General features: G+C 45.9%; 1 long non-coding RNA gene across 1 annotated transcript; it reads left to right on the forward strand.

Moving 5' to 3' along the window:
- Positions 1-1,309: 1,309 nt before the first annotated feature.
- Positions 1,310-14,966, forward strand: LOC135229207 (uncharacterized). The gene is made up of 3 exons (XR_010319990.1): positions 1,310-1,521; positions 8,582-8,756; positions 14,116-14,966. It is a non-coding gene; the product is annotated as an uncharacterized LOC135229207 (long non-coding RNA).
- Positions 14,967-16,696: the final 1,730 nt, after the last annotated feature.

Consider the following 16,696-nt stretch of genomic DNA (forward strand, 5'->3'; position numbering starts at 1 on the left):
TGCTGGAACCTGACTGGAAACGATCTAGGTCTGCCGTTTTCTTTGTAGGGAGATCTTGAACTACTGACCCACTTTATTTAGTGGTTAAAGGCATCTTCTGGTGCTAATTTACTTGTAAAAAATTCTGATGCATGTTCTAGATTGCTCGAATCTCATCTTTAAATATTGATTATCAGGGCTTGTAGCCTCATGCAAGCCAATTCATCAATCCCAGATTTCCCCAAAGTCAGGCTCTGCAACTCTTCCCGGTACCAAATTCCCTCATTTAAGACTTATTTGCAAAGAAAGAGACAACAGTATGCTATCTACGCAGTTGTGTATCCGCAGACTTCTTGAGTCCATAATGTGAGGATACAGTCTTCTAATACTTTTTTTGTAATTGTTCTTTTTCTTATTTTTTTTTTCCTTTTTTCACTGCCAATACACCCCCTCCCCCAATCTAGTAGTTTTAAAGTTGTGCTTTTCAGGTTCAAGTCTGTAATCCAGCTGGGCTTCTGTTTGTGCTGCATGTGTGCATCAAAAGAACGTGCTTCTAGAAGCAGAAAGCAGGCAGTGCGACTGTTGGGTGGTTGGCGGGGTAGGGGGAGGGGAGCCGCTGCTCAGAGAGGGCGCCCGAGGGAGGCAGGAGATGCCGGGCTGCCCACCGCAAGCCCGCAGACTCCAAGGAGGCGGAACCCGCGTGCGCCATGAGCCTTTTGAGACAGGCCCAAGCCCGCCCAGCCGGGTGCTTGCAGGTTCCACCAGGACTAGGGGAAGCCTAAGGCCAAGGAGGGCAAGGTCTAGGGTCTGGACCTGAGAACTGGTTCTGCCACTTGTGATCGCAGCGCTTATGCTGGAAAGGAGGGCAGGAAGCATATCACAATGTGTGTCCGGACGATGACCCAGAAGGGCGGGAGTTGTGGTCACCCAGGGACTCTGGGTCTGCATATGGAGGCCCCCAGGGTGCAATTCCAGGAGCAGAAGGCAAAGCCACAGAGGCCAAAGTGCACCTCGCTGATGCTTCCCAGGGGCATTGCCCCAAATATGGGGAGCAGTCCCTCCTCTGGGCTAGGGACTTTGTTTCCTCCATTGTCATCCCTGACTGTGAGCAGACTCTAGTCTATGCAGACTAATGAGGAGTTATCAAAATGAGCTCCAAACTCCGGATTTGAGTTAAGGATCATAAATTAACACAGAGAAATACGACTTTAGCAATAAGTGACTGTTTGAAGCCCAAGTTGCCTTAAAACACGGAATTTCAGTCTTTCAGCTCCTCTGCTAATGTAGTAACTAAGAACAGGATCTCACTGGAGCTCAAAGATATGGGGCACTGGGAATACTCCTGGGTCTGTCTGCTCACGGCTGATTGCCTGATTCCCAGTTTTATTATACAGCTTAAATACAGACCAGAAGAGGAGTTTGGGGCTTGACACCTGACATCTTAACACCAGTTCCTGTTTCTTGAGGAAGGAAGAGGTAAAATAAATCAGCGTTTACTGTTTCCTTCTCCATCCCCGGAAGTCCTGATGAAGACCCTCTCAGGTAAGGACTGACAGGGAGTGGCTTGGTTTACTATTTGACTTTGTCCTTCAGTCACTTTGTTTATGTGCTGCAAGTAAACTATTATGCATTGACAGAAGCATTCTAATTCTTATGCAGAATGACTAGACCTCCTGCAGAATGACTATATTGTGCCTCCCTTGGGCACCCCTGTCTGCACAGCACCCTCCACCCCCAACTGCCCAACAGCCTCTCTCCTGGCATTCTGCTTCTAGAAGTATGTTCTTTTGATGCAGAGATGCAGCACACACAGAATCCCAGCTGGATTACAGACTTGAACCTGAAGACCTTATGCAGAATGACTATTTATGAACCACTAAGCTTAGTATTAAAGCAGGTACTTACTCCTCAGAGAAGGCCCTGGGGGAGGTTGATACGTGCATACCCCAGTGCTCCTGCTGTTCTAGAAGTGCCTGAAATGCCTCTCTGGGAAAGGCCTTCAGATTAGGCTCATGGCCCAGGTGGGAATTCAGGCCTATTTTTCTGTTAGAACATCTCATTTCGCTCTGAAAATGTTATTATCCAGTTTATTCACCAGACATGAGTACAGACATCTCATATTTTCCAAATTAATCCCATTCTCTAATACTAATTTGCCACCAAGAGTATATTCCAAAGTGTTTCCAATAGGCTAGAAAGTCTTTCCAAAGAGGGGAGTCCTGCGCCATGTTGTGCAGTGACAACAGGGTTGGCATAATATGTTTACCCAGATACCTACCACTTTTTAAAAATTTTCTATTGTGTTTTATTTGAAACTTTACAGAGCAAATTACTTTCTTGTTCAGCCATTTATGCACAATTGTTTTGTGACATTGGTGGCAATATTCATGATGTGTCAGTATTCTCTTCTATGCTCTAGTTCCCCGTTTCCATCCGCCATGATTCCTGTTCCATCCTGCCCTCTTTTCTGTGCTTTTGGGCAGGTTTTGCACTTTTGGTCTCATACACACGATTGAACTAAGAAACACTTTCTTCACGTGTGTTATTGTTTGTTTTATAGACCTGTCTAATCTTTGGCTGAAGGGTGAACTTCAGAAGGTACTTTCGACTTTGTTGCTTTCCATAATTCCTGAAATTCCAAGTCTACCACCTGAAGAACTTCCTTTAGTGTTTCATTTAGAACAAGTCTGGTGGCGATGAATTCTCTTAAGCGTCCTTCACCTGAGAATGTCAATATTTTTCCTTTACTCATGAAGGAAATAACAGCCTATAGAATACTGGGTTAATGTTTCTTTTCTTTCGGTGTTGAAAAAATGTTGTTTTCACAGCCTTTTGGCCTCCATGGCTTCTGATGATGAATACGGAGTCATTCCAATTGTTTTTCCTGTGTGAAATGAGTTGTTTTCTCTCTAGCTTCTTTGAAGATACTTTCTTGGTCCTTGTTATTCCACAATTGACCGTGAGGCATTTGGGCGTAAAATTATGTGAGTTTAACTTGTTGGAGTTTGCATAGCTTCTTGAATCTGTAAGTTTATGTCTTTCAACAAATTGGGAAAGTGTTGAGCCAGTATTTCTTCAGATACTTTTTTCTACACCACATATTTTCTCTACACCTTATGGAATTCCAATAAATAAATGTTAGATATTTTTGGATTATTTTGAGGCTCTGTTCATTTTTTTTTCAGATTGGATATTTTCAGTTGAACTGTTTTCATCTCATTGATCCTTTTGTCTGTCAACAGCATTCCGCTGTAGAGCTGATCAAGTGAATTATTTATCTCTATTTTTCTATTTTTCCTGTCTAAAATTTTCATTTGTGAATGGTTTCTATGTATTTTTCTGTTTTTCTAAGGTGTGCCTGTTACTTCTTTGAGCGTGGTTAAAGTAGCTTTTTAAAGTTTTTGTCTATGATTCCAAGACTTACAGAAAATGTTGATGTTGTTTGTTTTAGGAATCACTTGACCCAGTTATGTTCAGGTTGCAGGTTCTTTCCCACCTTCTGTATGCTGTGGCTCAGATGTCGGTTCAGATTTTGAAGACTTTGCAGTGATATTTGGATGTAATCTATGGGAGTGTCACCCAGTCTGGGACCTTGTTGGTGTTCTAACCCATAATGCAGTTCTCAAAGGATTGATCTACTTCTTAGGGTCAGAGCAAAGCATATGCAACTATGGGGGGGGGTATGAAAAACAACTTTATGGTATCCCTCTCTTGAGCCGCCTCTTCTCTGTCTCTCTGAGGCTCTCTGATGTCTGAGCAGCTACCTTCCTGGTCCACTGGCAAGAATGTAGGGGCTTTAATCTCTTCATTCTGCTGTGCAATTAAGTGACTGGGTCTGCCTATGAGGCCAAATAACGGTAAGATGGAGAAAATGTAACAGAGATTCCTCTATATTATTTGGTCCTTATATACTTAGGTCAGAGAGAAGGCACACTGTTTCTGGTGATACTTCGAAACAGGTATGGAGAAAAAGGCATTAACAGGTCGATAGCTGCATACTAGGTGTTACGGATTAAATTCTGTCTTCCCAAAATGTATATATCAGCTTGACTAGGCTATGCTTCCCAGTATTGTGCGATTATCCACCATTTTGTCAGCTGATGTGATTTTCCAATGTATTGTAAATCCTACCTCTATGATGTTAATGATCGAGGATTTGAAGCAGTTATGTTAAGGAGGCAGGGCTCAATCTACAAGATTAAGTTGTGTTTTAAGTCCATCTCTTTTGAGATATAAAAGAGAAAAGAGCAGAGAGACAGGGGGACCTCAGTACCACCAAGAAAGAAGTGTCAGGAGCAGTGCATCCTTTGGACCTAGGATCCCTGTGCTGAGAACCTTCTTGTCCAGGGGAAGATTGGTGACAAAGACCTTCCCCTAGGAGTGACGGAGAAAAAAAGCCTTCCCCTGGAATTGGCACCCTGAATTTGGACTTACAGAGCCTCCTGGACTGTGAGGGAATAATTTTCTTTGTTAAAGTCATCCGTTTGTGGTATTTCTGTTACAGGAGCGTTAGATGTCTAAGACACTAGGTACCAGGAGATGTACATTTCCCAGTTCTTTCACTCCCAGGGACACTATGACTAAGTAGCCAATGCCATAAATCCATGCGAGCAGACTATTCTGATTACTGCTTTGACTCTACTGTCTGTTATGGTAACCACACCCATCTTGTCTTTGTTGATTGAGTGCCACCACTTGGCTGCTACCACCATGGGCTCCAGTCAACTGCATTGTAGTTAGGTGTCTTAATTCAGTTAGGGCAGTTCTCACTGTGGACTCTTACTTACATAAAATAACAACCACAGAAGTCTTCAGTAATGCTGGGGCTTGCTTCCCAAATTTGGACCTCACCGCTATGGTAAAAAGAGAGCCCCCTGGGCACTCCGTGTGTGGGTCTGTGGGTCCAGCCTAATAAATCCATTCTAACATTCCAATTTCCCTCAGCCTTTGGTTACCTTCTCCTACATTATACAATGGCAGATCTGCCATTTCCACTTGATTTATTGTAGGCCACCACTTAATCCATGCTTCAGTAAACCAACCAAATAAACTATGAGATCCTTTTCTAACCTCTCAAGCTGAAACACTGAATGAAGAATCTATGCTTCCTGGGCCTATATCAATAAACTCAGACTAATCCACCTTTATGTTGCTTGCACCATTATCCCACACCTGGAATAGCCATTCCCACACATATTCACCAGGTTTCTGTATGTATATATTAGAAAAATCAAGCAGTTCTTTAGGAGTTTAGCATACCTTCTCCTGGGTCACACTTTATAGTTCACCTTTGGGGGCTTGTTGGGACTGAAGCCTAGGTATAGGTCTAGAAGCAAAAATGGGTGGTGGCAGTGGGATGTTCAGCCGTGTCTTATAAGGCATCTGCCTAAGGTGATGCCCCAGGCAATGCCCCAGACACCACCCCAGGAGACAACTCAAACAAGACACTTCAGGCACAGCTGGGGTAATCTCATCAGATGGAGGTGGAAGGGATAATTGTTTTACTGGGAAGGGTGCCTTAGCAGGCAAAGTTAGAGAATCTCTTCAGATGGTAGTAAAAGATCTGGTTCTGTTAGGAAGAGCGATTCAACAGAAATTGGAGGTTCATTGTCCCCCGCTTTCTGACTGTCTGCCCATATGTCCTCATCCCAAGTTTCAGGATCCCATTTCTTCCCAATCAATGCCCTCACTCTAACTTCAGACACCATTTGAGGTCGGATATTCAACCGGCGCTTTAATTCAGTCACTCTTATGATAAGAATCTGAGTTTATTTTTGGCAGCATTAGCCTTGTTACTATAAGAAATATGGTTTTCTTTCTGGGCACAGGTGGCAGCTTTCAGATCTTGTATGTGGTGCTTGAGCTTTGAGTCCATTTCTTTCATTCACCAGTGTGGCTAGCAAAAGCAGGACCAACCAAGCAGCTTCCTTATTATTCTTATGCTGACAAAATTATAGAAAAGTATCAAATATATAATCAGGCAGAGCCTTGTCTCTCACAAATATTTGATCCAGTGGTAGTAGTATTTTGTGTATTTCTATTGTCACCTCCACCATGGATTAGCAATAGCCTGTTTACTCCTGGAGACAGTCATCAGTGCCTTTAAGATTAGCCAGACTTGAGAATCAATTCAGAAAACTCATCCTTAAGATTTGGTTCCTCTAGAACCAGTGTAGGTACCAAATGTCTTAGCCTGGGATCTCTAGAGGTGCAAAACTAGTGAAGAGAACATATATATATATACACACACACACACACATATATATGAGTGTGTGTGTATATATATGTGTGTGTGTGTGTGTGTTTATGGAAACCCTAGTCGCATAATGGTTAATAGCTATAGCTGCTAACCAAAAGGTTAGCAGTTCGAATCCACCAGGCGCTCCTCGGGAACTCTGTGGGGCAGTTCTACTCTGTCCTGTAAGGTCACTATGAGTTGGAACTGACTTGACGGCAATGGGTATATATATATATACATACACACACACACGCACACATACATATATATACGCATACATATGTTAGTTGTGGCTGTTAGATGCCATCGATCCTGTGTAAAACAGAATGAAACACTGCCTGATCCTGAACCATCCTCACAATCATTGCTATGTTTGAGCCCATTCTTGCAGCCATTGTGTCAGTTCATGTTGTTGAGCACCTTCCTCTTTTTTTCTGACCCTCAGCTTCTCCAAGCATGATGAGCCTCTCCTGGGACAGGTCCCTCCTGAAAATATGTCCAAGGCACGTGAGACGAAGTCTCGCCATCCTTGCTTCTAAGGTGCATTCTTGGTGTACTTCTTCCCAGATGGATTTGTTTATTCTTCTGGCAGTCCATGGTATATTCAGTATTCTTTGCCAACACCATATTTTAAATGAATCAGTTCTTTGGTTTTCCGTATTCATTGTCTAACTTGCTCAAGCATGTGAGGTGATAGAAAATATCATGGCTTTGCTCAGGCACACCTTAGTCCTCAAAGTGACATCTTTCTTTCTCAACACTTTCAGGAGGTCTTTTGCAATAGATTTGCCCAGTGAAATACATTGTTTGAATTCTTGACTGCTGCTTCTGTGGGCATTGATTATGGATTCAAGTTAAATGAAATGCTTGATGACTTCAGTGTTTTCTCTATTTATCATGGTGTTGCTTACTGGTCCAGTTGTGAGTATTTTTGTTTTCTTTATGTTGAGGTGTAATCCATACTGAAGGGTGTAGTGGTTGCTCTTCATCAGTAACTGCTTCAAGTCCTCTTTACTTTCAGCAAGCAAGGTCGTATCAGCTGCATATCATAGGTTGTTAGTGAATCTTTCTCCAAAACTAATGCCATGTTCTTCTTCTTACAGACCAGCTTCTCAGATTATTTGCTCAGCATACAGATTGAGTAAGTATGGTGAAAGGATACCACCATGACACATAACTTTCTGATTTTAAACCACACAGTATCCCCTTGCCCTACTCAAATGACTGCCTCTTGGTCTATGTACATATTCCGCATGAATACAGTTAAGTGTTCTGGAATTCCCATTCTTTGCTAAGCTATCCATAATTTGTCATGAGCCACACAGTTGAGTGTGCTTGTATAGTAAACAAAAATAGGTAAACATCTTACTGATATTCTCTACTTTCAGCCAAGATCCATCAGACATCAGAAATGATATCCCATGTTCCATGTCTTCCTCTGAATCCAGCTTGAATTTTTGGTAGTTCCCTGTCTGTGCACTGCTGCAACTGTTTTTAAATTATATTCAGCAAAATTTTTCTTGCGTCTGATGTTAATGACATTGCTTGATAATTTCCGCATTGTGTTGGACCACCTCTCTTTGAATGGGCACACATATAGATCTCTTTCAGTCATTTGGTCAGGTAGCTGTCTTCCAAATATATTGGAATAGACAAGTGAGCGCCTTCAGCACTGCATCCGTGTGTTGAAACATCTCATTTGGTACTCTATCAATTCCTGGAGCCGTGTTTTTTGCCAGTGCCTTTTTTCTTCAGTGCAGCTTGGAGTTCTTCCTTCAGTACCATCAGCTCTTGATCCTATGCTACCTTCTGATATGGTTGAACGTTGACCAGTTCTTTTTGGTGTATTGAGTCTGTGTATTCCTTCCATCTTCTTTTGATGTTTCCTGTGTTGTTCGACATTTTGCCCATAGAATCCTTCAGTATTGCACCTAGAGGCTTGAATATTTCCTTCAGTTCTTTCAGCTTGAGAAATGCCAGGTGTTTTCTTCCCTTTTGGTTTTCTAACTCCAGATCTGTTCACATTATATTATCATACTTTGTCTTCTCCAGCTTCCCTTTCAGGTATTCTATTGAGCTCTTTTACTTTATTTTTCCTTCCATTCTCTTTAGCTACTGTACATTCAAGAGCAAGATTCAGAGTCTCTTGTGACATCCTCTGTGGTGTTTGCTTTCTTTCCTGTCTTTCTAATGACTTTTTGTTTTTTTTCATATATGATGTCCTTGCTATCATCCCACAACTACTCTGGTCTTCGATCATTAGTGTGCAGTGCATCAGATCTATTCTTGAGATGCTCTCTAAATTCAGGTTTGATATACTCAAGGGCTTACTTTGACTCATGGACCTGTTTTAATTTTCTTCAGCTTCAACTTGAACGTGAATATGAGCAACTGATCATCTGTTCTGCAGTCAGCCCCTGGCCTGCTTCTGACTCATGGTATTGACCTTCTCCATCATCACCTTCCACAAATTTGATTCCTGTCTATTCTGCCTGGAATGGTTCATGAGTATAGTCACCGTTTATGTTCCTGATGAAAGGTATGTGCAATGAATAAGTCATTGGTCTTGCCAAATTCTATCATGTAAGCTTCATTGTCATTTCTATCATCAATACCTTATTTTCCAACTGCTGATTTGTCTGCTTTGTTTTCAACTTCGCATTCTAAATGATTGATCAATGCATCACATTTGATCAGTTTCAAACTGCATAACTTGGTAAAAACCTTCAACTTGTTCATCTTTCACATTCATGATTTGTGTGTAAATTTGAATAATAGTCTTATTAACTGGTCTTCCTGGTAGGCCTGTGGATATTATCCTATTGCTCGTAATGTTGTACTTCAGAAAAGATCTTGAAATGTTCTTTTTATCGATGAATATGATGCCATTCTCTTCAGTATCTCAATCCTGGCATAGTAGGACATATCATTGTCTAGTTTAAAATGTCCAAAACCAAGCTATTTCAGCTAACTAATGCCTTGGATTACTGACCTTTATGCATTCCATTTGATTTTTGATGACTTCCAATTTCCCTAGATTCATACTTCCTTCATTCCACATTCTGATTATTAAAGGATATTTGCATCAGTTTCTTCTCATTATGAGTTATGCCCCATCAGGAAATGTCATTAAAGTGGGATCTACTTTGAGGAGGTAGCTCTTCCCCACTCATATTTTGAGTGCCTTCCAACCTAAGGGGTTATCCTCTGTCATTCAATCAGACAGTGTTCCAGTACTATTTGGAAGATTTCACTGGCCAGTTTTTTTTAGAAATAGATCACTAGGTCCTTTTTCCTAGTCTGTCTAAATCCAGAGCTCCACTCAAAGCTGTCTACCATGTGTGAACCTGGTGGTATTTGAAATACCGGTGGCATAGCTTCTAACATCACAGCAACATGCAAGCCACCACACTACAACAAACTGACAGAAGAGTGGTGGGAGTTAAAAATGAGAAGAACCAAAAAGAGTGCTTCTTCCATGTCTGCTGATTTAGAGGAACCATGAAAAATTGTCAAGTGAAGAGTGATTCAGAGAAAAACATGGGTAGAGTGTGACCTAATTTCCATAAAAACAAACAAATGAATGTACTTACGTGTGTCCCGGCAAAAAGCAGTGTGTAAAAGGGTACATATGTATCTTTGGACACTGGACACTTTGGGGAGCAGGTACAATATACTTATGAGGGGGTGGCTCTTATTATAACTTCTATATACAAGTCTCTATTGTTAAATATGTTATAAGAATGTAAAACCTTTTAAAGTTAATAACATCATACGTGTATGTGTGTGTATTTGAAACTTTTTTTCTGTTTTGACTATTTTATATATGTGTTTTTTAGTTATCTAGTGTGGCTATAGCAGAGATACCACAAGTGGATGGCTTTAACAAACAGAAGCTTATTCTCTCACAGTTTAAGAAGCAACAAGTTTGAAGTCAGGGCACCAGCTCTAGGAGAAAGCTTTCTCTCTTTGTGGCTCTGGGGGAAAGTCCTTGTCATCTATCTTCCCCTGGCCTAGGAAGTTCTCAGCCTGTGGACACTGGGTCAAAAAGACCTGCTCCACTCCAGGCACTTCTTCCTTGGTGGTATGAGGTCCCTCTCATTTCTGCTCACTTTTCTCTTTTTATGTCAAAAGAGACTGACTCAAGACTCACCCTAATCCTGTAGATTGTGTCCTCCCTCATTAACCTAACTGCCTCTAATCCTGCCTCATTAACATCACAGAGGTTAGAATTTACAACACATAAGTAATCACATCAGATCACAAAATGCAGGACAACCACACAATACTGGGAATCAGGGTCTGGCCAGGTTGACACACATTTTGGGGGACACTATTCAATCCATAACAATAGAGAAAACACTGTCTTCAATGCCAGATTCAGAGACTTTTATCCATCTGTGAAGGGCAAACACAGAAACTGAACAAAATTCAGACCAGCGAATTATTGCTTGCTCTTGTAACTAATGACTTCTTCTGGTCTCTATGCCTGGAAATGGCCAAAAAGAATTCTGTGAGGATTAATTCAGTTATTGCTCAAACATCTACTGCATTTACATGTCTACAGATAAGGAAGAATGCTGGACACCATGTGTGATTCATTAAGTAACACGCGGACCATTAGACTATTGTTCTCCTTCTCTGATATGCCACTATCACCTTCTCCCCTTGTTGCTCTCCTGAAAAACCCACACTTGTATATTCTAGGCTTTTTTTCAGGATTGAATTTGCAGGAAGTTAAAGATACATCTTTGAAAGATAAAGAAGACTTTGGCCACATTGTCTTTAGACAGTTGAACTTCCCAGCCAACCTCTGTGCAGGATGGGAATTCACAATCCCTCCTACTCAGTACCTCTGAGCAGGACGGGATTTCTGTTTCATTATCAGGAGACTGTGGAATTCACCCCTCTTCAGAAAACTTACTTTCCTTTGCCTCAAACTGTCCCTCTCAGGATCTGTCACGGTCACTCTGAGAAATTCACATGGGCAGCCTGTATGGAAGTGCCCATCCTAGAGGCCCTGCCCTCCCTTCCTTGCTCCATAGGGCTTCCTCTGACACTTGGGGTCGCATCTCCCAGGGAGTACACACCTCTGGCACTTCCAGGGATTCCCAGGCCCTGGGATACTGTGGATGGGACTTGGAACTCAATCTGTTTCTTCCCATCCTCACCTTTGGTTATCTGTGTTCTGTCTTCACCAGATTTAGGAGGCCTTGTCTTCTCTTTGCTCGTTTCATCTCAGTCAGGCTTTTCTATTCCAACTCTCTGATCTCAGGACAGATCAGGTTAGACCACAGAAAAGACAAAGACCAAGCAAACATCACTGATCTGTGCAGAAGCTGCTGGGAAGGGATTCGATTCTCATTGGTTTAGGGTTTTATGCCCACTGCTCACCGGCAGGCAGATTCCCCCCAGAGTCTGGCTTCTGTCTGGTACCTTGTACTACAAAGAACTCAGTGACCAGCCCACCTTCACAATCACACCTCCCTTAGAGCTATCTTTGCAGAGGCTCTTTCTCAGACTTCCATGTCCCACTGAAATCCCTTTTCTCTTTCCTTACCAACATTATGCTCATTCTCAGGGCCCTGAGACCTCATCTGCAGATGAGTCTTGTCCTCTTCTCTCCTTGGCAGGGGGAGCTTTTGAGTGGATCTCATGTCTTCGGACAGCTATCCTGGGCCTACTTCCACCATGGTGCTCTAGGGCTGGATCTCTCCACGTAATAGAGGGGGCGTGGAAGGGGCACAAGGCTAAAAGGATGGATCTTCCAGGTGAAGTGGGTTTAAGAAGCCTGAATGAAGTTCTTCCCTGAAGGGTGCATATTTTCAGTCCAGACATCCCGCTTCTCTCAGTCTAAGAGGCCTAGCACGTCTTCAGATGCTTCTCCTTTGACCTTCAGGCCATGCCTGCACCCTTGCAGCCAGGTCTCCCACATGTGTAGCAGCACCAGTAGGTGTGGCAGTCTCTTCAGCCCTTGTCTCCTCCTCCAGATGCTCCTGGAGATGCCTGGCTCTTCTTGCCAGGACACCAGGATGCTGACCAGGGACTCAGTGTTGGTTAAAGGATGTCGACCAGTGAGTACGTGTCCTCATTTCCTTTGAAGGGTTAGGCTCCTTGCCTGGGCAGAAGACAGCCAAGGTCAGCCGGTGACAGACGGTGACTCCCACACTCACATATCCCCTGGTGGCAGAATGATAGTGATGGGTGGAGAAACATGGCTCCTGAGCACACGTTGAATGGGGCACCGGCCAAAGGCCAGGGCCAGGAGTGGACGTCGTGGAGCTGAATGGCGAGCCAGTGAAGGGCCCAAGGATTTCTCCTGTATGTGGCAAACAGGTCATCCGTGTCCCCACGTCCATAAACCATCGGACTGCCGGGGCCCAGGCTGCCAGGATTGCGGCCTTGCCTTCGGATCCCGGCCACATACGCAGCCTCGCACCGGAGGCGGGGACACGTAGACAGCAAAAATTTGGAAAATGGCAGTGTCTCCTCGATTTCCCCGGCATCGGCCTTTTTGAGCGGCATGCTTTGTTCCCTAGTAGGATAAGGCACTGACAGAGAAAGGCAGGATTATGTGTGCAGGAAAGGTGTGTGCTGAGAGGGTGATGACGTTGAGACCAGGTTGGGATCTTTAGTCCCAGGAAAGGCCCCTGGCAGGTGTGGGTCAATGTTCTCTGCCCATCCAAGTTGGCGGGGGGAGGTTTTCACCAAACAAAGCAGCAGCGGGATTATTCGTCACCGGAGAGGTTGCATCTGCCCACAAGCTCCACCTGGCCAGGGACCACCCCTACCTATTGCCCATGTCAATCAACAGAAGCTAAGACCTTCCAGAGAGACTACCTGCTATTGTCTACCCACGGGGAAGCGGTCCAGCCAGAAGCCTCCCCCGTTTCATCTCCAGGCTCTCTGTCAGGCCCCTCATACTTGTGATGTGTCTCAGGGGTAGAAGGAAGAGATTTCTCTGAATGAAAACATCCAGAGAGGGGCCATAGATGCTGAGGAACGGCACCTTGCCTACTGACATCCTAGCGTAAGTGGTAAAGAGGTACCTGCCTGCTGTCCCAGTGTGTCGAACGTGTCCACATCAGGGATTGGCTATTGTCAAGTTATTCCCTGGTGCCCTCGATTTTGTGGCCAAAGACACAAGGGCCTGTTGTGTGTCCATGGGTACAATGGAGGGCTCTGCAGAACTGGACGGTTAGGCTGGACTTCTATTGGCTCAGTGTTTGTGACCCGTTCCCGTCAGAAGTACCGACCAGCCTTCCGGTGGCTGTCTCCATGGTGATTGGGAAAGAAGCCTTAGGCCCCGCGCTCAGCCTTCACCTGGCCTACGTGGCCTCTTTACCCTCATCTAGACCGCTGTGTGGATGAAAGAAAGGATGTCAGCCAGTGAGCACGTGTCCTCATTTCCTTTGAAGGGTTAGGCTCCTTGCCTGGGCAGAAGACAGCCAAGGTCAGCCTGAGCCTAGACACCTAGTGACCTGTGACACTGCAGCTAGTGATAGGTGTTGATTTCCACGCTCAGGTATCCGCAGGTGGCGGATTGAGAGTGGTCAGAGGAGGAGTGTAACTAGAGATCACACACTCAAGAGGGCACGGGTCAAAGGTGTCGGAAAATAGCTGAGGTCGTGGAGCCCTAGCGGAGCCAGTCTAGGGCACAGACCTCCCTCCTGTACTTGGCAAATAGGTGGCACCATCCGCAGAGTATGCTGCCATGCGAAGACTCTGGACTGCTGGGGCCCTGGATGTCCGGATTTCGGCCTTGTCTTTGGAGAAGTGACGCACATGCAGTGTGCCACCGGCGGCTGTGGCCCAGCAGAAGCAAAATCTTGAAAATGCGGGCTTTTTTGACTTTGCCTGTGTTCTCCTTTGGCTGAGTGCCATCCGGTGTTTCCTAGCAGGAGACGGATTCGTGGAGAGAGGCGGATTCCATGTGTGCTGGCAAAGTGTGTGCTGAGATGATGAGTCGCTGGAGACCAGGGTGGACTCTTCAGACCCAGGATAGGCCTCTGGCAGGTATGTGTCAGTGTTTTCTGCCCATGGCACTCAGCCGGGTATTTGAATCCAATGTTATCAGCGGAATTAGTAGTCTCCGGAGAGGCTGCCACATGTCAACAAGATTCACCCAGCCAGGGTTCACCCGTGATGTAGCTCCCCAATCAATCACTACTCCCTAGTCCTTCCAGATAGACTACCAGATCTTCTCTGCCCTTGGGCAACCAGTACAGCCAGAGGCCTTCCCCCTTTGCTCTTTCGTCTCTAGGCACTCTGTCAGGCACTCCAAGCTGGGAAGTGACTGGGGGGGGAGAAGAAAGAGATTTCCGAGAAGGAACACATACAGAGAGAGAGGCAAGAGATGCTGAGTGGGGATGTCTTGTGTACTGATATCCTGAGGAAAGTGGGAAAATTGGACCCTGGCCTGCTGTGCCAATGCCCTGAAGCAGTCCGCACCAGGGCTCCCTTGTGCCTGCGTAGCCTTTCCCAGGGTGTGTTCAAATCCTGTGGCCACTAGGTGTCCTGGGTCACAATGGAGGGCCCTGTGTCATCGGCCTGGCGGGCTGGATCTCTGCCATTGGCTGAGTCTTGTCGCCAGGCCCATCATAAGCTGCGCCCACTCTGCCGGTGGGGAGTCTGTCTCCATGGTGATGGCAAAGAAGCCTTAGTCCCGCCCACCTGGCCTAGACTTCACCTACCCGGCCTGCTGACCCTCACTCAGACCTCTGTGTTGATCAAAATGAATGTCCGCCAGTGCGCAGGTGTCAGCGTCTGGGATAAAGGATTCGGGACCTTTCCTGAGGCAGAAGGTCGCCTAGGTCTGCAGGTACCTGGAAGTCCAGTGAGTTGTGACGCTGCTGCCGGTGACAAACGGTGACTCCCACACTCACATATCCCCTGGTGGCAGAATGATAGTGATGGGTGGAGAAACATGGCTCCTGAGCACACGTTGAATGGGGCACCGGCCAAAGGCCAGGGCCAGGAGTGGACGTCGTGGAGCTGAATGGCGAGCCAGTGAAGGGCCCAAGGATTTCTCCTGTATGTGGCAAACAGGTCATCCGTGTCCCCACGTCCATAAACCATCGGACTGCCGGGGCCCAGGCTGCCAGGATTGCGGCCTTGCCTTCGGAGCCCGGCCACATACGCAGCCTTGCACCGGAGGCGGGGACACGTAGACAGCAAAAATTTGGAAAATGGCAGTGTCTCCTCGATTTCCCCGGCATCGGCCTTTTGAGCGGCATGCTTTGTTTCCTAGTAGGATAAGGCACTGACGGAGAAAGGCAGGATTATGTGTGCAGGAAAGGTGTGTGCTGAGAGGGTGATGACGTTGAGACCAGGTTGGGATCTTTAGTCCCAGGAAAGGCCCCTGGCAGGTGTGGGTCAATGTTCTCTGCCCATCCGAGTTGGCGGGGGGAGGTTTTCACCAAACAAAGCAGCAGCGGGATTATTCGTCGCCGGAGAGGTTGCATCTGCCCACAAGCTCCACCTGGCCAGGGACCACCCCTACCTATTGCCCATGTCAATCAACAGAAGCTAAGACCTTCCAGAGAGACTACCTGCTATTGTCTACCCACGGGGAAGCGGTCCAGCCAGAAGCCTCCCCCGTTTCATCTCCAGGCTCTCTGTCAGGCCCCTCATACTTGTGATGTGTCTCAGGGGTAGAAGGAAGAGATTTCTCTGAATGAAAACATCCAGAGAGGGGCCATAGATGCTGAGGAACGGCACCTTGCCTACTGACATCCTAGCGTAAGTGGTAAAGAGGTACCTGCCTGCTGTCCCAGTGTGTCGAACGTGTCCACATCAGGGATTGGCTATTGTCAAGTTATTCCCTGGTGCCCTCGATTTTGTGGCCAAAGACACAAGGGCCTGTTGTGTGTCCATGGGTACAATGGAGGGCTCTGCAGAACTGGACGGTTAGGCTGGACTTCTATTGGCTCAGTGTTTGTGACCCGTTCCCGTCAGAAGTACCGACCAGCCTTCCGGTGGCTGTCTCCATGGTGATTGGGAAAGAAGCCTTAGGCCCCGCACTCAGCCTTCACCTGGCCTACGTGGCCTTTTTACCCTCATCTAGACCGCTGTGTGGATGAAAGAAAGGATGTCGGCCAGTGAGCACGTGTCCTCATTTCCTTTGAAGGATTAGGCTCCTTGCCTGGGCAGAAGACAGCCAAGGTCAGTCTGAGCCTAGACACCTAGTGACCTGTGACACTGCAGCTAGTGATAGGTGTTGATTTCCACGCTCAGGTATCCGCAGGTGGCGGATTGAGAGTGGTCAGAGGAGGAGTGTAACTAGAGATCACACACTCAAGAGGGCACGGGTCAAAGGTGTCGGAAAATAGCTGAGGTCGTGGAGCCCTAGCGGAGCCAGTCTAGGGCACAGACCTCCCTCCTGTACTTGGCAAATAGGTGGCACCATCCGCAGAGTATGCTGCCATGCGAAGACTCTGGACTGCTGGGGCCCTGGATGTCCGGATTTCGGCCTTGTCT

This window comes from Loxodonta africana, unplaced genomic scaffold, assembly GCF_030014295.1.
Source record: "Loxodonta africana isolate mLoxAfr1 unplaced genomic scaffold, mLoxAfr1.hap2 scaffold_153, whole genome shotgun sequence".
In the NCBI taxonomy this organism is placed as follows: domain Eukaryota; kingdom Metazoa; phylum Chordata; class Mammalia; order Proboscidea; family Elephantidae; genus Loxodonta; species Loxodonta africana.